Raw genomic sequence first — 24,947 nt, 5'->3', positions numbered from 1 at the left:
AGATTCGAATATTCATCAAGAGGTGCAAAGATGAATAAAACAGGTACATGTGTTAACATGCATAAGGTTTTAATACAAATACATTGTTGAGAGAATCAAATAAATTGAGTGATACTAAACTATGATGACCTTTTTATAGGCATTCAGAATATGCCCAACAATGTATGCTGTTATGTAGTTGCCTGTGTGCTCTGTCTCTGTCTTTTCACACACTGACACAGCTTTTTAATTACATCAGTATTTAAATAGGGTTGAAAAATACCCAGGACTGTTGAACACAATCAGGGTAATGATTACTTATGAGGCAGCGGAGTGTATGAGTGAGATAAGTCATCATATTCGTTGCTGATTATACAAAATAGTTATGATGGTTAGAGTGCACTATTGTATAGCTTCAAAACTAAATTTTTACAAGACATTTATTGAGACCTTATTTGGGGAAGAATGAGATTTCATGTATTTGATAGACCCACCAGAGGCAGCCAATACAAATCCTGTGTCTGTCTATTCTGATGAAAAAGTGCATTCCTGGGCCAGTGCTTAAAGAAGCTGTTTTCCTCCTGTGCTGAAAGTGCCCTGTTCCATGCTCCCATTCTGTGGTCCTTGTAGATGAACTGAGGAGCTAAATAGACATGTTCTACAGTTTGTTCTTCAATCATGTCTGTGGAGTCCCTGATTCCTGAGTTTGACTGCATCCCCCTTTGATTCAGTCATCTGGGTTATGTCCACAGGACCCTGACAGAACTGCCTCCCCAGTTTAAGGTGCTTTATGAAGAGCCTCCCTTCCTTACTGCTTCTGTCTTCATTATTATTTAAAAAAATTCTAAATGTCTCTGCTTTTAAAAGCTTTATGTAAGAATGTGTGTTTATATTTTTAAAGTCATCTCTATAGTTATTACTCAAACTGAAGTTTGTTGCCTACTCCTGGCACAGATTTTATCTTACAGGAAAATTGGAACTAACTTTGTAGCAAGTTTTATAAAGGTATATTTATTTATTCATTTTATAGGACTCTTCTTTGTCCTAAGATGATTTCCTTGTTACTTTCTTGGCTGTTAGAATATTCTTTTCCTTTATGAAATGTTGAACATAATATTCTGAACATATGTCTGTACTTGGTAAAGTAAAGCATTGCTTGCTTATTCATCAATAAGGACATACTTACCTAGTCCCTGGGAGTTTTTGAAATTTATATTGTCTATGAAATACAAAACTTTAGGTTTTAATAAGTGAAGATGTAGTTATGAAGAACTTACTGATATAATATGGTAAATGTATAATTCATGACTATTCACACAGAAACAAAAAGAAATGTTTTAATAGAAATGAGTGAAGGTATACAGATATAAGCTCTTGATAATAATTTCGACTGCAACATCATGAAGTGATGTTGCATGAAAGTATCTGTCATATATCACCACCACACACCCCTCCCCTTTTAAAATAATCATGGTCATTTACCATTTATTCATTTGGCAGTGTCAGAGAGGTTTCTCCTATTGATTGTGCTCCTCGCCTGTCATTATTCCTCGTGGATGGGTATCCTTCATTTTGAAGAACTCTTTTAGTATACTTTGTGGATTCCTTCCTAGAAACTGCTCTTATTTATCATTAGAAAATTTCTCTTTCGCTCCCTCTGACATTCTCTCCCACTTTCCAGATGGTTCATTAGAACCCTACTGTTCTTGGGCTTCTCTTTCCGAGCTTCCCCACTGTCTCTCTTACAGTGAGCCAAAGGTAGTCTCTTTATTACTGCTCTCAGCCCCGAATCACTTTTCTATCATTCAGTGAATGACAGGGTTTTATTTTCCACCATATGGTTATTGGGTTTCTTTAATAGCCTCATGTGGAGGAGCTTTTTTGAGGGTGTTTTTATTTGGCCTTGATAGATTATGTCACCATGTTTCACTAATCTCTTCATTAAAATCTTTTAGATGGGACTCCACTTTTCAAAGACACACTTTAAATTTTTTCCCTCTGTCCAAATGTTTACTTAGTTATATCTCTTGACAGTGAAGTAAAAAGCAACTTCACAGTTAGGAATCCATGGTCCATTGGATTTGAGTAATACCCCATATTGGAAGACCATTTGAAGAGAGACCTTCTTTCCTGAGGCACAGGGCTTTGGCAGATAATTAGTTGTTGCTTTCAGTAAGGTAGAAACTATTAGCCTGTTAGTCTGAGACCCATTACTAACATAAAGCATTATTGCCCGTGACCCTCACTGTTGCTTTCAGCAAGTCACTGTCTTGAAATGTTTGTGTGTTCATGTTGTCTACAACTGGTTAGTCAACTCTTGAGTCTGTTGTGCTATTTTCTTTGTGCTTCCTCTATCTAACCCAGGATCCTGCATGGAGTAGCAGTTAATAAATGTGGCCCTTGGATGTCTCAATCATTCTGGACTTCTATTGTGAGCCTTTCAAAAGATGGCAGCTAACACACTTACCTGTGTGGCAGATCACCTGTCTTCCTTTCTGTTTGGACATTCTCAATGCTATTTCTCATACTTAAGCCCCTGAAAGAGCAGGTGTATCAGAAAGGGCCTGATCAGGAGAAATCTCGCACTAATTTGATCAGGGAAAGCATGTATTTGGAGCTATTAACTATAAGACAGCATTGATATAATTAGGTACTGGCTAGTAATAAAATAAAGAGAGCTCTGTAAAGAGCACAGGACTAGCATAAAAAGAGCAGCTGTCATTTGAGGATTGCTAACAGTCAAGGTAGAGCCCCTTCCTGATTCTTCTAGTTGTAGCTCACGAATGGCTCAGAAATGGTAGTGGTAACATGCCTGCTAGGGTATTGGCTAAGACCGTCCTGGAAGAGGTGCTGTGCAGGAAGTACTGTGCTATGAAAATGGCAAGAGGAAGCCTGGAGGAAGAAGGTGACCGCTTTGGGAACCACTGAGGGGGCAGAGTGCTGCCACCTGCGTTGTAGGACCTGGAAAATTTGCCCAGGGGAGGCAGGGAGAGAATTCCTTCCTTTGCAGTGTCTCTGCAGTGACCTCTACTGACAGAACTTCGTAATGTGTCACTTGGGAAAGGAAAACCTAGCTCAATTAGGTTTTCACAGAGCAGTCAATGAAGTATCGGTTTGTAGCCTAGAAACAATAAATTTATAACTAGCAATGTCAGCTCAGAGAAGCCTTGAAGGAGATAGGCTGTTATTTTTCCAACAAATGGGTTGGTAGAGAAAGTGACATTTAGGGAAGAAAAATGTTCTTTTTTTATGTCTAATTTAATATTTCTGAATACAAGTAGGTAGGAGGAAGCTCCCTAATTATTGGTTCTTAGTACATGAAATGCATAAAGGATAAATGTTGTTTGGAAGGGTAAAGGCCAGTGCTCCTGAATCAGTAATAGCATCCAGAGAAAAACAGATGAATATTCTTTAAATCTCATTCCTCCAAGATCGCAATTACTATCATTTACATTCTACATTTTCTATTGAAGTCTAAGAAGGCCTCATTAGGTTTTACTGAATTCACATAATTACAGTAACAATGTCTTTTTTTTACTAGCGTAAGTGATGTGTGAAAGTAGCAAAAATATTTTCACAGCAATATTACGCTTTTTCACAGTAGACTTCACACCTCACTAGGGACTGCATTTCTTGGCTTGGTACATATTATGCAATGCTGCTTGTGTAGATTGAAGGGCATGATTTCACATTTGTCGCTTGGGAGGCACGGGTGTGAGTGGTAGGTGAGAGGCTTTATCAGCCAGCCTCAGAACCAGTTAGCATCCTGTAATGCTCACATCTCACTGAACTGACGTTTAGACCCCTGAGTCTACGCATATACGTAGAAGCCTCCTCTGCTGTTTGACTGACACTGCACCCTTTACCAAATACTTTCAGTGTCCTCTTTCCTGAACCTCTCAAATGTCATCCTCTTGACTCATCCTGAGGTAGGGCCCTGTTAAATTGCAAACTTTTATAAATTCAAATTAACTTGAGCGATAAAATATTTTTTCCATAAGTTAGACTCATCATCTAAACACAGTGTTACTTTTTAGCTATATTTTTCAGTTACATAGAGACTTTATATAATACTTTTAGAATTTACATAATTTTATATGTGATTGATAGCATCGTATCAGCAATAATTTCTAGTTTGTCTCTTGTTATTTCAGAATGCAGTGAATGATTTGGACAGACCTCACAAATATACATGCACATACACCAACAAACATATACATACAGTATTGTGTATAGTGTAAGGGGTTTTATAGGATCCTAGGCTAGATTATGTAACTTGTAGTCAGTTTCCATTTCTATGTTGGGTGATTTTCACCCTAAGTCTATAGTAGCTTGTAAAAGCCACTCTTTTCCTTCCTACTTACAGGATGGCAGAGAGTGCTGCTTAACTTGAAAATGACCAGATGTCAGAGATGTCAAGGTTGATTGGAGGTTCAGAATCCAAGTCAGGAGTTTAGATTATAAGATTGTGTAGGAACAAGATAGAGAGTTGAATATGTTTTTGAAAGCCCAGGGAACATTTTCTGCCTAAGTGTGAAAGACTTTCCTAGGGTAGGGAGCATTGTTGAGTAGTAGCCGTTTCAGAGTGAAGTGTTTAGAGTTGGTAAGACATAGTGTTTTCAATGTCAGTCTCAGGCACAGAGTTGGATAGAATGGATCCTGTGAGGAGCACAGCTTATACACATCCAACAAAAGGTATTGTTATATGTTGGAGTTTAGTTAACTTGTTGTATTATTTAAGTTTTATGAGTTAAGCTCAAAGCAGACAAAAATTTATGTTAGACAAATGGGAGGAATAACCATAATAATTCAGTAAGAGAAATGAGGCTTGGGGCACGGTCAAGAGTATGATTCAGTTCAGTCAGTGATCTCATCTTCATAGCTCGTGCATGGCAAGTAGCAACAAAAGATGATGGGAATCTTTTGCACCTTTCATGGCAGTGAACAAAGCATCTGTCTTCCCTCCAGCTGTACCATTCCAGGGGCACACGTGTGATATGGAGGGCTTGGGAGCCCAGCACCTGAGTTCACTCACACTTGGTCATGTACTGGGTGGTAATTTGCTTCGGGTTGGCCTGTGGTCACTCGCCAGAGCCCAGGCTCTGGAAATTTTCCTGACTCTCCTTCTGGACATTCTCCACATCATCTAGCCCTTCATCTTCCTCCACATCATCAAAGTCATCACCATCAAAATTGTTCTCATTGTCTGAGATGAGTCTCTTGCCACAGCAACCGGGCTTAGCACCCCAGACATACATGTGTACCCTGAGGAGGAGTTTTAAGGGAATTTGGATTACCTTCTCCAGGTGGATGGTTCTTAATTCTCAATATTTTTAGGCCTTGGAATCCTAAGTAAGGTAAAGAGCCTTTCAGTTCAGAATCTTACCCTTTTCAGTGAAAAAGAAACTCAGTGATAGTAATAATGTGTAATTTCATGGGTGAATTTTGTTGTTGGACAATGTGAAGTTAATTTCCATCTACTTTGGCAATAGTGGTAGGAATGATTCTTACTTCAACAATTGTGTCTTAAATGTAAATTTAGAATGTAGATATTGATTTCATCATACATTAATATATGCTTGTAGTGTTTACCAAGCAGCCCACAATAATCCCTAATGCAGCTATAGTAATAATGATTTATTATTAAAAGACTATCAGTATTTGAAACCTACACCCAACCCAGATCACTGAAGATCTATCTGCTAATAGTTTCCTTCTCAAGAATTTTGGTGATTCCAACTTTTCAAATGTCTTCTAAGATTTAGGAGCTTTGTTTGGTGTTGTCTGTTTGTATTAGTCAGGGTTATCTAGGGCAAATATCAAAAGATATGTACGAGATTTATAATAAGGAAATGACTCATTTGGGGGGGGGGCGGGGGGCTGTTATTCTAGCTTGACTCTGAAGGCCTAAGAAGAAGAAGAGCCAGTTGAACCGGAGAACCAGGAGAGCCTGTGGTGTTAGTTTCAGTCCAAATCCAAGTAAGAATGCTAGAGGAAACCAATGTCCCCACTTGAATATAGTCAGGCAGAGAGAAAATTCTTTCTTCCTCTGCCTGTATTCTATTTAGGTATTCTGTGGATTAGATGAGGCCCACCACATAAAGGCAATCTGCTTTATTCATTCTGCCAATTCGCATCTAAATTTCATTTAGAAACACCCTTGACAGATGCTTCTAGAATAATTTTGACACTAACATTTACCATCACAACATTCTTGGGCATTCAGACCTCAAAGTGGGACACTGAGTGTCCCCAGTGAATTCTAATAACTACTTAATAGATGCTATACTTCAGTAACTCCTAGTATGCTAGTTAGTTATTAGTGAATAGCCTTTATTATACCCTTATTACCCTTTAGGACTGAATAAAGAACATGAAATTTTGGTTCTTGGCTCTTGCAGCAGCTGTGGGTCTTAATTTGGCGTCTTAAAAATATATCTAATATCAGTGGTTTTTATTCTGGGAAAAAAATACCAGCTTTTTACCTGCTGAAAGGGATATCAAATTCTGTCTCTGTAGCTCACTCTCTGGTGACCTTAGACGATTAAAATGAGAACAGCTCCTGAGGTGTGGTGAAAGAGCCTAGCTGATTGCCTGATGAGTGGAAGGTGCTCAGCAGATAATACCTGCCCTACCCATATACTCATCTTAACAATAAACGTGTCCTCTTTCTATGTTAAGTGTAGAGATACCTGAATGTTGTCACTGTCAACCAGGTATCTGATCCTTTTTAGTTCTGATGTACTTTTATTTTTTTAAGCCATTGCTATCTTTCCTTCCCCTGGTTGACATAGTCATATAATATCTCTTCTGTTGTCTTCTTTTGGAGTAGGTGATAGAACTTAGATGGGGCCTTGTTGCTGTTATATTTCACCCACTGGCGTCATGATTGACCTGTTTAACCCCCTAAAGAAGAAAATGCAATCTTTATTTCTCTCTGTTTTATCTGTCATCATGGCCTGGGAAGAGGATGGTGCGAGATCATAATTTTAAATAGACAGCAGAATGGATGGAGTTTTCTTTTCCTCTAAATAGTGTTTGTTGTTGAGAACCAGTTCACACTAGGATGTGCTGGGGTTTTTGTTATTGTTGTTGCCACTGTTGTATTTGGCCTCAATATCGTCCACATTGTTAGGAAAAACGCCGCTCTCAAAGAAAGCTCACGAGAAAACTCACGTCCATAGAGCAAAGTTTAATGGCAGGCCCAAACTGCCAGGCTGGCCAAGGAAAAGATGGCGCAGCCCTGAGTCTGGGTGAGCAGTGGCTTTTATAGAAGGGGGAGGGTAAGGAAGTTAGTACAGGTGCAGTAGTCTCTGGTAGAGGTGGGGCTATCTTAGAGCGCGGGAATTTGTTTAAGGGCGGGGCTGCCATTTTGGCTGATTCACAAAATGGTGACATTATTCTATCACACATGTTTAATCTGTACTTTATGTACAGCTCCATGTAACTTTGTTGTAACTTCGTTGCTTGGATGGACTGAAGCTTCTGGTGTTTTCTCTGTCCAGGCAGAGCTTGGCAGAATATTAATCTACTTTCTTCTCCCATGGTATCCCTAGGAAAACCCCCAAGGGAAGAAAGGTACTGAAAAGAATACTTGTCTTCAAATGTCAGGGTGAATAAAAACAGGCAAAACTACACTACAGATTTTTGAAGTACAGAGAAGCATTGGTTTCTTTGAGGAGCCTGAGGGTTCAGGCAACTGTCTGATGCTGTACTGACAAAGCCTTGGAAGGTGGCCTTGGTTCATGCCAAGAAAATGTCTGTGTAGAGTCATGTGGGATGGAACTTGCCTCCCTGAGGAGTTTTGTTTGCCCTCACTTCTTAAGAACATGGGTTTCAGTTACTAATCATAGAGCTGAACAGCCTCTGTAATCAACTTGAGTTTTCTGTCATGGAGGCTAGGAGACCTATATAGGCCATGTGGTCTTGTGTGGATCTGTTTGAGTTTGAAGCTGAAGATCATTTCACATGAAGGAGGGTGCTTTCCTGAAGACATTTTGACTGAAAACAGAAGAATTTATCATTTGGAAGATTGGGCATCTTATCTAGTCTGCACCCAGATAGTCAATATTTTGTTTAGATGCTTGGCAGAAGTTGCTTCTCTGCCACCACTTTAGTTTTGCAGCATCTTTCACTAGAAAACATTGACTTCTTTCAGATCTCTTCCCCTCACTCCACTGGCACCAAAGTCTCAGTGCAAGAAAGGAAATGAGACAAGCAGCAGGGAGAAAATAAAGTCTGCTTCTTGTAGTACACAGCTTTAATGCATTCCCTCCCCTGTGCTAATCTCTGTAATTTGATTAATAGGTATCTGGTGCGTTACAGAAATCCAGGGAATGACAAAGCTGGTTCAATATAAATTAGCTGAAACAGGAGTGGACTTCCCACAGAGACCTGAGGACAGAGCTGTATTTAACTGGCCTTTTCAAACACAAGTCTTCTTAAATGAGGAACAGTAGAAGATCCCACTTAGGGTCCTGTTGTTTAAAGAAATTAAAAACTGTGGAAATTATAAACCAAAATCCACTTGAATGAGTCTGCTATCTCTTTAATTTGTCTGTTTGTTCATCTCACTAAGATATCCCAATCCTTCCTCCAAAGTGATTTGAATACTTAATATTTGCTGAAATGCCTTAGTTGGATTTGAATAAGATAATTGAATTTGCTTGTTGCATTCATGGGAAATGAAGGCTTGGGAGTTCCTATAGTAAGATATGTGAATGAGCTCATGTTTTGAAGAGATTCTTATTTCTCTGTCTGCAAACCAAAGATTAATAAACAGTGAGTCTGCCAAATATGTGAGGCAGTATTCTTCACAGTTCCAGGCTATATCTGCCACTTTCTAGATGACTGGCTTGTCCCTGGGGCTTGGCGGTCATCTGCTTAGTCACAGGATTTGGTTCAGCCAAATTGGGTATAGATTGCCTTTGAGTTTGAATGCCATGTGTTCTTGTGAACCACATCCTAAACAGGTTGTATAAAAGAAGATCTTGACTTAGTACTGTTTCTTTTGTCAATAGCTTAGTGAAAGAAGATAAATAAGGTACAAACTATACATAACATAGATAGTATAGTGAGAGAGAGACAGCCAATACACAGAAATGAGAAATCTGTACTTGTAGGTAGTATCAGATGGTGTCCCAAAGAATCTTGAACAAAGCATTATGGTTCCATAGACAGAAAAGAGGGGCATGTGTTTCTAAGATTAGCAGATTTGGGGTAGAGTGTGTTGAGTGTCTGGAATGTGTGATTTAATTGGCTCATGGGGAGGTGATAGGAGATGAAGTTAGAGAGGGAGGCATGAACTGCTGCTTCATGAAGGGCCTCCTATATAACTTCTTTTGTGTTTGAACTCTATTTTGAAATAAATGAGAAGTCATCAGTTTTTAAGCATAAGAATGATGCAATCAAATTGGCTTTTGAAGAATAAAAATTCTGGAAATTAGCTTCTGTGATGTCATACAAGATTGGAGCTGGACAGAGTAGTTAGGATATGATTATAATTCAAAAGAACAATGCAGGTCAATTGAAAGAGATGGCAAGATGACAAATTCAAAAGCATGGCAGGGAGGTAGAATTTACTGGACAATGTTGCTATATGTGGGGTAAAGCAGTTAAAGCTAAACTCTCAGCTTGTTTTCCTGGTCTCATTTGCAGAGTAGAGCTCACAGGAAGAGAAGTGTGTTCTGCTGTGGGGTTAGGGGGAGAGCGTTGAGTGTGGGTTCTGTTTAGATGGAGGATTTGCACATGGAGATGTCCATGAGGCTCCAATACAGCTGGCTAGTGGGGAGATGGAGATTTATGTCACATAACACTAGATGATATTGATTCTAAATTTAGCTGCATTCATCTAGGGGATGTATGCAAAGTAAGGAATGGGGAGGGCCAAAATGAGGCTTGCATATCACAAATATTTAGTGATAGTGGAAGGAAAGGAAACCTGTGGAAAAGACCAAAAAAGAGTTTCCACCTTAATTGTGAACATGAGAGGGGATTGTTACAGCATGATCTTGGAGTTAGAGGGAATTTCATTTGCTGTTGTGTTTGTTTAAAGGGAAGAATCAAATGGCTTCATTGAAGAGAAAGAGCCACAGGAGAGATGACAGGTATAGGAGAGATGGGTGATTTCTAAGGAAGAACTTTGAAGACACAAAGATGGAATAGGATGTTTTCAAGACATAGGGAGAGGGGTTTGTGAGGCCTAGAGCCCAGTCAGAGGAAGGTATGGTTTTAAAAAATTTTTTTTTACTAAGGTGGAAGTGAAGGATTGAAGCCTGGCTACAGTAAATATGATTGTTTATGAAAGGGAATGGAGGAATTTGGGAGGTTTCTTATGGTTTCTTTGGTCTCAGTAAGGAAGAAGTCAAAGCCAATGTTTTTCCCAAGTAGTGGGGATGGGGGGATATATATTTTATGAAGTAAGTTACATGATTAGTGTAGTCTTTGATGTTGATTGGGGAGAACAGTTAATACTTCCTACTCCAGACTTGGGTCTTGACTCAGCATGTGGCTATGGAAGTTGTTGTCAATTAATCAAGTAATTAAGAAGGAGCTTATGAAGTGCCTGAACTATGGAAGGCACTGTGATGATAGTTCCCAACCCTGGGGTCTTGCTGGTACCCAGAGCCCTTTCCTAGTGCTCTTAAGTTGGTTAAAAATTACCTGTCTTTGCTCACAGTGACAGTTTGATGTTACTCTTAGGGCTTTGATCATTCTATTAGCATACTGAATTCATTCAGAGGAGTACATAGTATATATATATTAAAATTTAATAAACCTTTTTATTTTAGAATAATTTTAGGCTTATCAAATTTTGCAAACCAGGTGCTGGTGGCTCACGCCTATAATCCTAGCTACTCAGGAGGCAGAGATCAGAAGGATTGTGGTTTGAAGTCAGTCCAGGCAAATAGTTCACGAGACCCTATCTTGAAAAATCCATTACAAAAAAAGGGCTGGTGGAGTGGCTCAAGGTGTATGCCCTGAGTTCAAACTCCAGTACTGAAAAAAAAATTGCAGACAACAGAGAGAGTTCTTGGACATTTCACACTTGGTTAGTTAATGTGGTAGTCAACTTTTCATAACAACAAATTCCTGAGATAAATAAAATCTTGAGGAAAGGTTTATTTTGGCTTATAATTGCAGTTTTGACCTCCTTGGCTCTGGGCCTGTGAATACACAGTATATCATGGTGGGAGCATGTGGTGAAGAAAAATGATCATCTCCTATTGACTGGGAACCAGAGAGATAAGAAGGGTTGGGGTTTCACATCAAAGACATCACTCTCAATGACTCAACTTCGCCTTTTAGTCCTCACCTCTTAAAGGAACACTACCTCCCAATAGTGCCTCAGGCTGGGGACCAAGCATTTGACACACAGCCTTTGGGTGATGCATTTTGTTTTCTTTTGAGATGGAATCTCACTGTGTTGCCCAGACTGGCAGTATATTCCTCCTGCCAATCCTCCTGCCTCAGCCTTCCAAGTAACTGGGACCACCATGCCTGACTTGAACCAATCTATACATTATTACCTACATTTGATTTTGTTTCTTTATTTCAAAACCTTGCTGTAGACTCTTTTTGTGGTACTGGAGGTTGAACTTTGGGTCTTGTGCATGCTAGGCAGGTAATGTACCACTTAAGCTACTCCACTATCCCTTTTTGCATTAGTTATTTTTGAGATGGGGTCTTGCTTTATGCCTGGACTGGCCTGGACAACAATCCTTCTGTTTGTGCTTCCCTGCAATAGTTGGGGTGGCTTTTTTTGTTGTTGTTGGTATTGGAGTTTGAACTTAGGGCTTCATACTTGGGAGGCTGGCACTCTACCACTTGAGCCACATAGTCAGCCCTTCACCTCCAGTGGCCAGGATGACAGGCATGCATCATCCTATGCAGCCATTGGTTGAGATGGGGATCTCCTGAATTTTTTGCCTAGGCAGGCCTGGAACTACAATCCTCCCAATCTTACCTGTCAAGTAACTGGGATTATAGACTTGAGTCCCTGTACATGGCCACTGTAGAGTTTTTGATTATTTTTTGGCAGTGTAAGTAGCTGATAATTCCTTCCCTTCCTGTTCCCTCCCTTCCTCTTCCCTCCCTCCCTCCCTCCCTCTCTTTTCTTTTTCCTTTTCCTTTTCTTTTCGCAGTACTGGAATGGCTAGGCAAGTGCTCTACCACTAGCTATTAGCTGTGCCTCTAGCCCTTTTGTTGGTTTTGGTTTTGTTGTTGTAGTGGTGGTTTGTTGGTTTTGTTGTTGAGGTAAGGTCTCACTAATTTTTCCCAGTCTGGGCTTTAACTAATAATCCTCCTGCCTCAACTTCCTGGGTAGGTAGGTTTGCAGGCTTGTGCCACCATGCCCAGCTAGAAGCTGATAATTTCAGAAACCAGAGTGAAACCAATAATTTGGATTGTCTCTCTTCATGTTTCTTTGGGGTTCTCTTGTCTGAAACTCTCCCTACCTGTCTCTTTCAGAAATCATAAAATTGAGGGGAAAAAAGTGCAGAAAAAATATAAAAATCAACTGGGGTTTTATCAAGTTAACATACACTGATGTCAGTTATATATGTGTCTTTAAAATGTACTGTGGAGTCAGTTCATCTTGTTAGACATAAGTCTTAAAAACGAGGCTCATGGAGAATGAACAGTGCAGAGTGTTTCTTTGGTGATATGATCATGTACTGTGACCAGTGATGCTGCAGTTCCCTCTCTTCTTTTGCCTCTAGGTGGCACTGATTTTATGCTGGCTTGTAATATTTGTTCTGTACAATTTGGAGCTAGAAAAATCTTTCTGGTTAGTATTGTGTCTGTTCAACTGTGTACTCTGTTTTCACTTCTCTCTCAGCAGAATATGGAGCTAGGAACTTCTGAGTCACTGTTAAGTGTTCAGTTGTTACAGAATCTTGAATGAGTGATGTAGAACTTGTTGATAATGTGATAAGATGTTGCATCTGTATCATGTAACCTGCAGTAAAATTGTTCAGGAAAATCTGTTGTGGATCTCTCTTCTCTTCGAGTCTTTTTTTTTCAGTTGTCAATAGACAGTTGTTCTAAGAAATTCCTTCTCTTCCAAGATCTATAAAATTTCAAAATCATTAATCCTCACACCCCCTAAAAAACTCACCTCATTGTCATATAGAAATGTTTAGCAACTACCTCATATTTCACGGGCCCCTTTGGGTTTCCACTTCTAAACATCGATCCTTATTATGATCTATAAAATGCCCCTTTATGCCCCTGGTTGCCAAAGAACTTGTCTTTTTGTTCAGAAACTAACTTTTTTCCTAATTAAGCTATTAATCTTTTCAGTCAGGGTCTTTCTAATAGAATCAAGTGACTAAATTGAACTATTAAACAAAATAACTTGAGAAATGCTCTATGATGTGGGCAAAGCACAGTAGCCAACCAAAATGTCACTTAATTACTATTGTCTTGTTTGTAAAGCAGTTCCTTTTCTCTCTCCTCCTTTTCCTGCTTCCCCTCTCTTTATTAAAATGCTGATTTGCACAACCTGAATACATAGTTATGCCCTCATCCCTTTCATGTATGCAGTTGGTCTACTTAAACCATTTTGTTTGACTTCATTACCCAGCTGTATTTCCCATTAATGCTATCTTGGATTGTGTCTTCATTACTTGTATCACTTTTCCTTGCATGCAATATCAGGCAGTGCAAGAATGCTATGTGATCTGACCTATAGGACTATAGCCTTTGTACTTTATTACCTCAGATATTGACTTATGAACCTCAAATTAACTAAGTTGGGCTTGTGCCAATGACTCATGCCTGTAATCTTAGCTACTCAGGAGGCAGAGATCAGGAGGATCAGGTTTGAAGCCAGCCTGGGCAAATAGTTTATGAGACTCTATTTCGAAAACAGCCATCACAAAAAGTGTTGGTGGAGTGGCTCAAGGTGAAGGTCCTGAATTCAAACCCCAGTAATGCAAAACAAAAAAACAAAACAAAACAAAAAAATTAAGTTGGTGATATAATAGTGGCTGACTGCCTGCTTAAAAATTTCAAATGTGTACAAGGGAATTGGACTTTGATCACATGATAAAGCGAGAACACACAAGGAAAGTATGAGGATAGGTAAGACACCCAAAAAACTAGATAGCATTTTTTGCCCTCAATGCAGAGAAACTAAAGCAGATACTTTAAAGCAACTGAGGCCAATAGGAGGAGGGGACCAGAAGCTAGAGAAAAGGTTAGTTAGTTTGAGAAGAATTAACTTAGAAGTTAACACACATGTACAGGAAATCAATGCATGTCAACTCCCTGTATAGCTATTCTTATCTCAACTAGCAAAAACCCTTGGTCCTTTCTATTATTGCTTATACTTTCTCTTCAACAAAATTAGAGATAAGGGCAGAATAGTTTCTGCCTGGTAGCAAGGGGCAATGGGGGGGGGCAAGGGAGGGGGCGGGGGGAAGGAGGGAGAAATGACCCAAACAATGTATGAACATATGAATAAAATAAAATAAAAATTTCAAATGTGTTTGAAATGATTTTGCCATGTATTTTAATGTTATAATACAGAAATGCCTTCACATTGAAACTTATGCCTGTTTTGTTTCCTTTCCCAAACATTATCTTAAGTCTGTTGCTCCCAGAAATTCCAGTACTTCCCTGGTCTGTGTAGGTTATTCATGAAGAGGGCACTAATGCTTACTTTCTTTGTGATTTTCAATTAGCCTTCTGTCCCCAAACCTGGGCCTGGCCTTCAACCCCTTAATCAGGAAAGGCAGATATATTTCCCTAACACACTAGGATTAACATAGAATTCAGTGAACATATGTTCTTGTAAATCTCACAGTTTCAAAATACCCTTGTTGAATATGGGACCCTGTGCTGTTTTGAGTTTACATCTACCCTAGGGACAATTTGTGTTAAGGTACATTTTGAATATTTTCTATAACACATCATTATTCAGAGTTTTATAAACCCAACAACAATGTCATAAACTTGGGTCTTCTGTTTCTGGAGAATTCCTTCTGCAAAACACTTGGATTTGAGAAATATTTCTTGACCCTTATCTCTATATTATTTACTTGTTCAACTCATGCATTCCTTTCCTCCACTTCTTCTGTTTTTCTTAGGTTATCTTTTGTTCCTTTAGTTTAGGAAGAAAGGGCCGAAATAATACTTTCAGGATGGCAAATATTTAGCATTAATTTGCAAGGCACACTGTGTAGATGAAGCCAGTGATCAGTAGATATTTAAATGATCAAATATAAAATAAAAAATAACTCTTTGGGAACCACAGAGTGGTCTTAAATAACTCCTCAAATCCTGATATTTTTGTGAGGCAGACTAGAATTAGGGAAAGTTTGGGACTCTTAGAACATATATTACTTAATATTGTATTTTGGGTTGAACATTTTTCTCTTTTTCTGAGCCTTCTTTTCAATTGCAAATGTGTGTAGGTTATCTACACTCTGACTCAGGGACAACTCCAACAACCATTACCTAGACCAGGACTACCCATGTCCCTTCCCACTCATAGATTATTAGTGCTTAGGAATCAGCAGATTCTTCCCTTCCCATAGGTTGGCACCTGAGAAGAGAAAGATTCTCTCTCTCTCTCTCTCTCTCTCTCTCTCTCTCTCTCTCTCTCTCTCTCTCTCTCTCTCTCCTTCCATCTTCCACCTGGTCTCTTCACACCCCTTATGTAATTCCTTTCCCTAACTTTAATAAACTCTATTACCCCATGTATTCTGCCTGGATGCTTCCACATGGGACACAAAAGAATTTGGAAATCTTCTGATCAGAGAGACTGCATCACTACTTTTAACAGTCTGAGCCCCGTTTCCCCTTCACCACTCACAGAATTTTGCATAGGTATGTATTATTATTATTATTATGACCATTTTTATTTGCTTTTAAAGTGTGTGCTTAAAATCTAGGCCTTTTTGAAAAATCCTTTTGGCTGTCTAAATTTTAAATGTAATTGTCTTTTGCCAATCTACTTTTGTTCTTAAGCTCAGTTAGAATTAATTCCTTGCAAATGTTCTTTTTTCATTAGTGAACTACTTTCCCTGGCTTCTGTAGTTAAGGTAGAATTTGTGTTCTGGGTCATTTTGATTTGTACAAGGACACTTAAGAAAATGTCAGAAATAGAAGAAGTCCTACTGGAGAAACAAATGACACAGCCTATTGTGTGCAGCTAATGGAAATTTAATTTCATCACCACTATAGTGTCTCTCAAACATAAAGCTAAGTGAGAAATGTCTATTTAAAAGACCCTGGAATCAGAGTGAGATCATTAGTTTGGTCTTAACTTGTTATCTAATTAGCCAAGTGGTCTCGCCCTTTCTGGATCTTCATCATCTGGATTTTATTTCCTTATTTGGGTTGGCTTAGTTGATCTTTAAAACCCCTTCTAGCTTCAGTATTCTATTTCAATTGGAAATAATAGCTTTCATTGATTACATTGTGGTCGTCTTCTGGGTTGTATTGTGCAGATAGCCTTATTAGTTTTCCTTATTTTAGAGTTTTTCCAGACTTTAATATTTAGGGTATGTTGCAGGTACATTTTGGTCATACTCATATATATATATATATAAATATTAGAAGGTCTTAGTTCTTAAAATTAGCCTTGGTATTGTCCTAAGTTATCATATCTGTGAAATCATGGGCTTAATATGGGAATTATATGCTCTCCTAGTATACATTCAAATTAATACATAACCCATTAAAATAAAGCATTTATCTCTCTGCCTCACTATATTTCAATGGAAAGTTGTACTGAATTTTTGAGAATCATCAGTGGGTTTTGGATTTGTTGTTTCAACCATGCCTTCCCCCTCAAAACTTTTGGCATGTTTTATGTACCTACATGGGCATGCTGGTGGCTTCTGCTCTGTTGAAACTAGCGTGGCATGATTGGACTCCCAGGATTATCATATGGATCCTAGAGAAGACACTGCAATATGTAGATTCCATATACATGTGTAAAGTGGTGTTGATGTGGTGACAGAATCAGCAGTGGGAGAGCTGAACATGACAGTGGAAAGTATTGTATAGAGGACAGAAAGTATTTTTTAAATAATAATACACTGAAATATTAATGTGAGGCATAATTAATATTACCAGGCAAGCACATCATGTTTGGAGATAGGCACCCAGAGTGACCATGGGTACTAGAGCTCTTTCCTTGTGTGAGGACTGAGAACTGCCCTGATGTCACTTGTCATCTACTCCATGCTTTGTTTATGTAGGTAGGGGCAGAATGAATAAATCTTCTTCAAGCATTGTGTTAGGCTTTTAGGCTGAATGAGTGTTGACTTTAGTTATTGTTGCTGGAAGTGCTCATATGTTTTGGCTCACAAAAATTAGGCAAATGATTAAGTTACTGTTTAAGACTCTGACTTCTTAATCACATTTTTCTCCTTGGCTTGAGTGGAAATTTGAGAGAGGATTCAAATTTTTCTATGCTAACAATGTAATGACATTGGTTCCAAAGAGGAGACTATTTAAGCTTCAGAATGCAGAGGAGCATAAAGCTGATTGAATACGCTAATATATATGTTAAAATTACACACATTATATATACCTTATTTTGTATATGTTTATATTATATATATGCACACATACACTTAAAGATGATCATGAAGGTTTTATTGTTTTCATACAATGTTAGAATCAAGGTGTCCAAGTAGGAAATGTCTACCTGGATGGCATCCAATGGGAAATCTGTTGTTTTTCTTGTGCCTTGTGTAAGTGACTTAGAGTACTGTGAAATAGCCATGTTGTTAATACATGATAGTTTTTTTCCTTATTAGTCCTTATATAACAACAGTGTAGTAGGATGCTTTTTTTTTTTTGGTGCTCATTAACTTTTCACACTACTATTGTTTTAACATTGAAATAGTACAAGAACCATATTCTATCATGCAAAAAGGTGATCTATATCTTTTGCAGTAGATAGTGGGCTTTCACTCTATGGGCCATCTTGCTACCTTTTGTTGGTGATTCTAGGTATATTCTGCAAGACCACATTCTAGACCCTTTTTCTAGTTGAATGAGCTTCCACATTGTGCTGGTGGTTCTTTTAAATGTATAATTGTGTGCTTTGGTCCAGGTCAAGTAACAAGCCTTTTGAGTTACCTTTGATCACAGGGGATTTCTCTTGGAACCTTAGAGTTCTGTAACCCTGATAGATTCTTCATTTATTATTGGTTATGGATGACAACTTCTATTTCAATCCACATTTTAACCAGGGTCACTTCATTCTACTATTCTCTGTACAACTACTAATGAAATATTCCCTTCCATTTAATTGTACTAGTTTGCCTCTCCTTATTTCTCACTAACTAACATGTCTTGGGTATAGTTCTCATTCCATGAAAAAACAGCTTTATCTTTCTCTGTAGGTATATAAAAACACTGTGTGCTGTAACAAGTTTAGAATTTGCATTAGGAGATACTGATATTTAAACCTTTTCCCAATCTTCCTTTTATCCTTCGAATAACATTATTGTTTTCTGTATAACTCCTTTATTTATTTTTGTTTTTGACTTGGGGTAGGACCTAGGGGCTTGCACATACTAGTCAAGCACTTTACCAGTGAGCTACCACAAAACTTATAAATTCAAATTTGTAATCTTGTTTATTGGGGAAATGTATAAAATATATGGAAACATCAAAAAGAAGAAAAATTTGAGTAATCTTAGCACCTAGATATGATAAAATTTTCTAATGTTATGGTTTTTTAAATCTTGATTTTTAATCTTAATGTGATGGTCCAATAACATTCTAGTAATGGAAAAACATTGTTTTACACATAACTGTACTATAAAGGAAAATTGGTTTTGCTTACTAATTTAATCTGTTACATTTATTAAATTCATTGCTATTAAAGGAGAATAATGTTCATGAAACCTAGATCCATACATGCTTTTCCCCAAGTACATATTTATTTTATTTAAAAGACATTGAGGTTTTTTTTTCAAATGCATTGTAGTACTGTTACTGTCTTTTATCTAATTTTTCTCAAGAGACATTAATTCCAGCAGTGCTAAAGTTGTTCACTTGTCTTCAATTCTATCATTATATCTTCTCATTGCTACTTAGACTTCATCTCTTGAGAGATTTGGTTTTTGGATACAGTAAAAAGTCCTTTGAACATAAGACTAGAATTTTGAGTGATCAAGATGAGTAATAACACCTTTTAAATTAAGAATCAGGTGTAACGTGGGTCTGGCTTGAATCCCCAACAAAACAAACACACACACACACACACACACACACACACACACACACACACACACGGTATAAAGTATAAATCACCCCTGGGTGATTTATAATAAGATTCAGGAAGTAGTTTGTAAAGTCAAGTTTTAGAAACTTCTATTGTAGACTACATGTGCTGGCTGAAAAAACCAACTAAACATACATAAAGTAATTTGTTACATTCTTAAAGTTTACAGAAAGTGAGAGAATTCCCAAGGAGGCAAAAGTAGACTGAAGTGAGAGCGTGGAACAGGACACACACATGAAATATATTGGGTTTCTGCAGTCACCTGCCTTCCTCAGCTGGACAACCAGAGACCAGGTTTTATAGCAGTGACAAGGGAAGGGGGTTGTCAATTCTGAGATTATATCTGATACCTCTGGAAGCAAGCAAATTTGTCCTAAAATTGTAAGGGTTCTGGCCACACACAATCTTTGAAGGAAAGCATCCTTAACCTAGGCCGTCCAGCTTCCCTACTATTAACGTCCACCAATCTAAGTTCACCACACACACAAGGAACAGAGTGTCTTGTGTGAGTGACAGCAGAAACAACATTCCATTGCTTTTAGTTATTGGAATTTCTGGGCATACAGTTTAAAGAAGTAAAAAAATGAAATCTCAAAAATGTATAAACAGTAACAATATCTTGTTCAAAAGACTGTACATGAACTATTAAGCCATGAAAAGACTTAGTGAAAACTTGAATGAATATTACTAAGTGAAAAAAGCCCATTTGAATAACCTATACACTATACGATTCCAATTACGACATTCTGGGAAAGTAAAGGTATAGAGACAATAAAAAGATCAGTGTATTCTCCATTCAAAAATGAATATGGAATTTTTAAAAACCTGCTGAAATCAACGTAAGAAAGGAATAAGGTAGAAAAAAGAAAAATAGAGGAGATGTACCAATTCAGGGTATAATACATACATACATTGAAATGTCACAAAGAGACTCCCTGTATAACTATCTTAATTTTTACAAAATTGGAGAACAGGAGAGCGGAACAGGTCCTGTCTGGGGAGGTTGATACTAGTGGGAGGCAGGGAGGATGTGGAGAGAGGGGTACAGGAGGATGAATATGGTGCAAATACTGTGTACACATGTATGTAAATGGAAAATGATACCTGTTGAAACTATTCCAGGAATGGGGGAAGAAGGGGATAAAGGAGAATGATGGAGGGGGTAAGTTCAAGTATGATATATTTGATACACTAAGAACTTTTGGAAATGCCACAATGTAACCCCAGCACAACAATTTTAAAGAGTACCCTTAGGTCCTGTTAAATCTACAAAATGCCTTAAATTTAAGGAATAAAATAGCACAGAAAGGGAAGTATGTATAATTTATAGGAAATAAAAATCACTTAAGTTTGAAAGGCAGTATATATTAGGTTTCTCTATATTATTTTTCCTTTGTATTACCTATTATTTTTTCCCTTTGTAATGAATAACTTTATTGTGGCAAGCTATATTTTGGATGGTACAAATGCATGTGCTCTACCATTTGAGTCATACCCCCCTCCCAGTCCTTGTGAGAAAATATTTTGAGGCCATAAGTATCAAATTTCTCATCACATTTTGCCCCATTAACTCTAGAATTCATTAACAATTCTTTGAAATCACTGTGGTATTTGCCAACTGATTATTTTCTTTATCCATCATTTTTTCTAAATACATGAATTAGAATTTCACTGTAAGGAAAGTATCTTTTCAGCATATATTTATTCAATTATTTATATCATTATGGCTTATTGGATACTTATTTCTCTATACGGGATGTAATCTGTTGCTAAACTTACTTTATTATTGTTTGTATTGCTCACATGGACTCAGATTTGGCTATTGGGAACCCCTTTGGTAGTCTCCTGTATCTTCTGACATACTTTTTTTGGTTCAGCCAGATATCCCCAGTTCATCTTTTACTTTCTCTGCTCTAGCTCTGGAACCAGCTATTTCTGTAAGGAATTCTTCTTTTATGAAAGAATTGTATTTAGAAACCCAGACCTAAGTATACTTATTGCTACTAGGCATGTCATTACTCCTAGGTCCTCTCAATGGGCAAAGCTAAGAAATCTATGTACATCTATTTCTATTTCTATATTGAGCTATTTATATTTGTGTTAAGAATGCATTCTTATGGGTAGCTCCAATGCCAAGCCAGCACCACATAACTCCTCCCTTCATAATGCCTCTTTTCTTTTTCTTTCCCCCTACTCTTTTTGCAGTAGTGGGCTTTTTGCTTTACTGGGGCTTGAACACAGGGCCTCACACTTGCTAGACAGGTGATCTGTCACTTGAGCCACACCTCCAGCCCTCCCCATTATCTTTGACAGTGACAGTGAGAATGTGCGTGATTCTTCTAACCACATACATTTATTCACTTGATCCTTCCTAGGATACACTTAAGTTAGTTTTGGAATTGTTAACGCATACCTCTGAAGAAAAAAAAATATTATTATGCAGTGTTTCTATTGTTATTTTGTTCATAACCTTAGAAAAATGAGTTAAACTATTGTTTTACAAAGTTGTTTTAGCTAATTCTTTACTCTGTTCTATGTGGCTGTCATTTATTTAGAATAATGTCTGTTGTTATTTTTCTATATTTTACTTTGGTTTCTCCCCAGCTCTGGACGGATTTTATTTTTCATGTTTTGAGTGGATTAAATATTAACATGCTAGGAGTCAGAACTGTATAAAAAGTTTCACTTAGAGAATTATCACTGCTATTACCCTAACATTCTTTATATCCCATTCCCATTCATACAATTTTAATTATTAATTAAATATGCTTGAGCATATTTAGTTTAGTTTCCAAGTATTATTTTGCATTTTTTCTTTTGCTTCTTAGTTTTCTTTTTAGCTGATAGGATGGTGGATTTTCGTCAGTTGAGCTGTTTTGAATTGGCCTTTTGATTTTGGGATAATAATTCTCTATTGTCTTAGTGAATTTTCTTGTTAATTTTTGTTGATTTTTGGTTGGGTGAAAGATTTCTTAGTTCTTGGGTGCCCTCTTCTGTTGGTGTAGCAAAGTATAAATTCTTGTGAAAATTTTTTAGGTATATTTTTATCTTGTACAACTCTGAATTTTAATTTTGTATTTTTTACTCCTTTCTACTGAATTACAAAGGTTTTCTTTCATTTTCTTCTACCCTTTCTGTACCACTACAATCCTGCTTTTTTACTATTGTCACTTTGAATTGAGCACTCTTACATCTCTTTTCTGTAGTCCCTGAAATGGTCTATGGGGACTTTTTTTTTTTCACATTGAGTGTGACTTACTCTTTTTTTTTTTTTTTAAATTATGATATATTCCTTGTATGGGGGGATTCATTGTGACAATTCCAAGTAGGATTATATTGTACATTGGTTAGATCACCCCCACTCTCTCCCCCTTGATCCCTCCCCTGCCCCACTTAAAGCAATTGCAAGAAGTTTCTTTGTTCTGTTTCATATAAGTGTATGAAGTCCATCCACCATATACCCCACCGTAATCTCCTTCCTTCACTCTCTTCCCACACACACTGTACCTATTTTACAGTCCTGTCTTTCATTATTAATATTTAAGTTGATGTTCCAAGGGGTTTCTCAAATGTTCCCCGCTGTGAGTGTACTTTAAATTGGTTCCTTCATCCCCTTCCACTGCTTACCCTTTTACTCCCCACCCTCCAGTTTTTCAATAGCTTTCAATACATGTCTTTATATCCTCTACCCAACACAGATGTTTTGTTTTATAATGTTGTGATGCTATTTTCCTTTCCTTTCTTCCCCAAGATATATAAAGTAGTTCACTGCTGCAAACATGTTCTACATATGAGTTTGTTTATGATCATGTTTGTTTTTGTGTATATGTTTATCTTTTGGATCTATCTTCCACATTTGAGAGAAAACATGCGGCATTTGTCTTTCTGTGCCTGGCTTACTTCAATTAACATGATGGCCCCCAATTGTGTCCTTATACTTTCCAACCATGTGCCATTATTCCTATAGCTGAGTAAAACTCCATTCTATGTATGTGTGTACACACACACACACACACACACACACACACCCCGTCATTATCACATTTTCTTTATCCATTCATCAGTTGTAGGACATCTGGTTTGTTTCTATAGCTTGGCTATTGTGAATAGTGCTGCAGTAAACATAGATATACAGGTGTCTCTATTATATCTTGACTTACGTTCCTTTGGGTAGATGCTCAGGAGCAGTATCACTGGATTATACGGCAGTTCTAGCTTTAGCTTTTTGAGAAATCTCCATACTGCTTTCCGTAACGGTTGTACTAATTTGTATTACCACCAACAGTGTATACGATTTCCTGTTTCACTGCATCCTCGCCAGCATTTGTTGTTATTGTCCTTGAATATGGTCATTGTAACTACGGTGAGATGAAATATTGTGTAGTTTTGATTTGTACTTCTTTTTATCCAGGGAAGTTGAATGCTTCATGTATTTACTGGCCATTTTTACCACTTCCTTTGAAAAGTTCTCTGTTTAATCCATATGTGCATTTCTTCATTAGGGTGTTGATTCTTTGGGGGTTGAGTTTTTTGAATTCACTGTAGATTCTGAATATTAGTCCCTTATCAGATGAATAGCTAGCAAAGACTACTTATTGGTAGGAATTTTAGATCAAACTTAGAACCTACCTCGCTCATTTTCCTGTTCTCTTTCCTTCATTTTTTCTCATCTTTTCCTTGCTCACCTCAAAGGTTTATAGTGTATTAGAATGTCATATCTCTCCTTATCCTTGGAACTTTGCCTGTTTTTCTGTCTTTTTATACAGTTATTTTGATGTTTGGTCATTCTGCTTTCAAGTTAAGCTTAGGGCATTGTATTTAATAGTTTTTAAAAAATTTGTTCTTTTTGCCATAAATTATTTTTACAAGAAGCACTAGGACCTTGCAGCTGTCATTGTTTCCAGCCCTTGTAAGAATCACTTGAGGTTTGAATTACTTAGGACTGCAGGGTGTTTTTTCTGAAAAGCCGTGGTTGATTTTGTTGGGCATTTAGAGGCACTTTCAGTCTGTGATTGCCTTAGTCCACTTTCAGAGCCCAGTGGTGTTCTTTTTGCCTAGGAATTGTGACACCTGACCACAAGACTGGTTTATGTTTGTGTTCATCCTTGTCACGAGGATGGGTCCTTCAGCACTGTGTATCAGATACTCCATCTTGGTCAGATTCTGGGCTTTCATTTTTGTCTCACTGGCTGTGGTAAATTGTCACAATCCATGTTCTCATTTTCACTTGATGTGTTGGGAAAGCAGAGACTGTCAGTGGCTTTGTGTTGGACATTTTTTTTTCTGGCTTGATCCTTTATTGTAGACTTTGGTTTAGTAATTTCTTCTGGTTTTGTTGTTTTTTTGATGCATTTACAGTTTTTCTGCTTTTTAGTAGTTCTTATCAGGAGTTTGTTCTAATCCAACTCAACATTACTAGAAATAATGATAGTTTGATTCATTCATTAAATAAAATATTTTTTTATTTTGTGGGACTCAGGTGAAAAGAATGATAGAGTCATTTGCTCATTATCTGCTGTGTTGCCAAAGATGGGAATGCTTCATTTTATTGGCAAAGTGCCTTATGACTAAATAAAGATGATGAAATTTGCCTGGTGCTGTGGCTCATGCCTATAATTCCTACTCCAGAGGCAGAGATTGGGAGAATCACAGGTTGAGGCCAGACCAGGCAAATAATTAGAGAGACTTTATCTCAACTAGCACCTTGGTCATG

At 37.6% G+C, this 24,947-nt stretch overlaps 1 protein-coding gene across 12 annotated transcripts in view; it reads left to right on the top strand.

Moving 5' to 3' along the window:
• The window catches only part of Fars2 (phenylalanyl-tRNA synthetase 2, mitochondrial), a 509,857-nt gene that overhangs the window by 125,026 nt on the left and 359,884 nt on the right, over positions 1–24,947 (top strand). The window lies entirely within an intron of this gene.

The sequence above is a fragment of the Castor canadensis genome, chromosome 8 (assembly GCF_047511655.1).
Source record: "Castor canadensis chromosome 8, mCasCan1.hap1v2, whole genome shotgun sequence".
NCBI classification, from domain to species: domain Eukaryota; kingdom Metazoa; phylum Chordata; class Mammalia; order Rodentia; family Castoridae; genus Castor; species Castor canadensis.
Note: the sequence above shows the minus strand (reverse complement) of the source record. Positions and strands in the feature narration are given on the sequence as shown.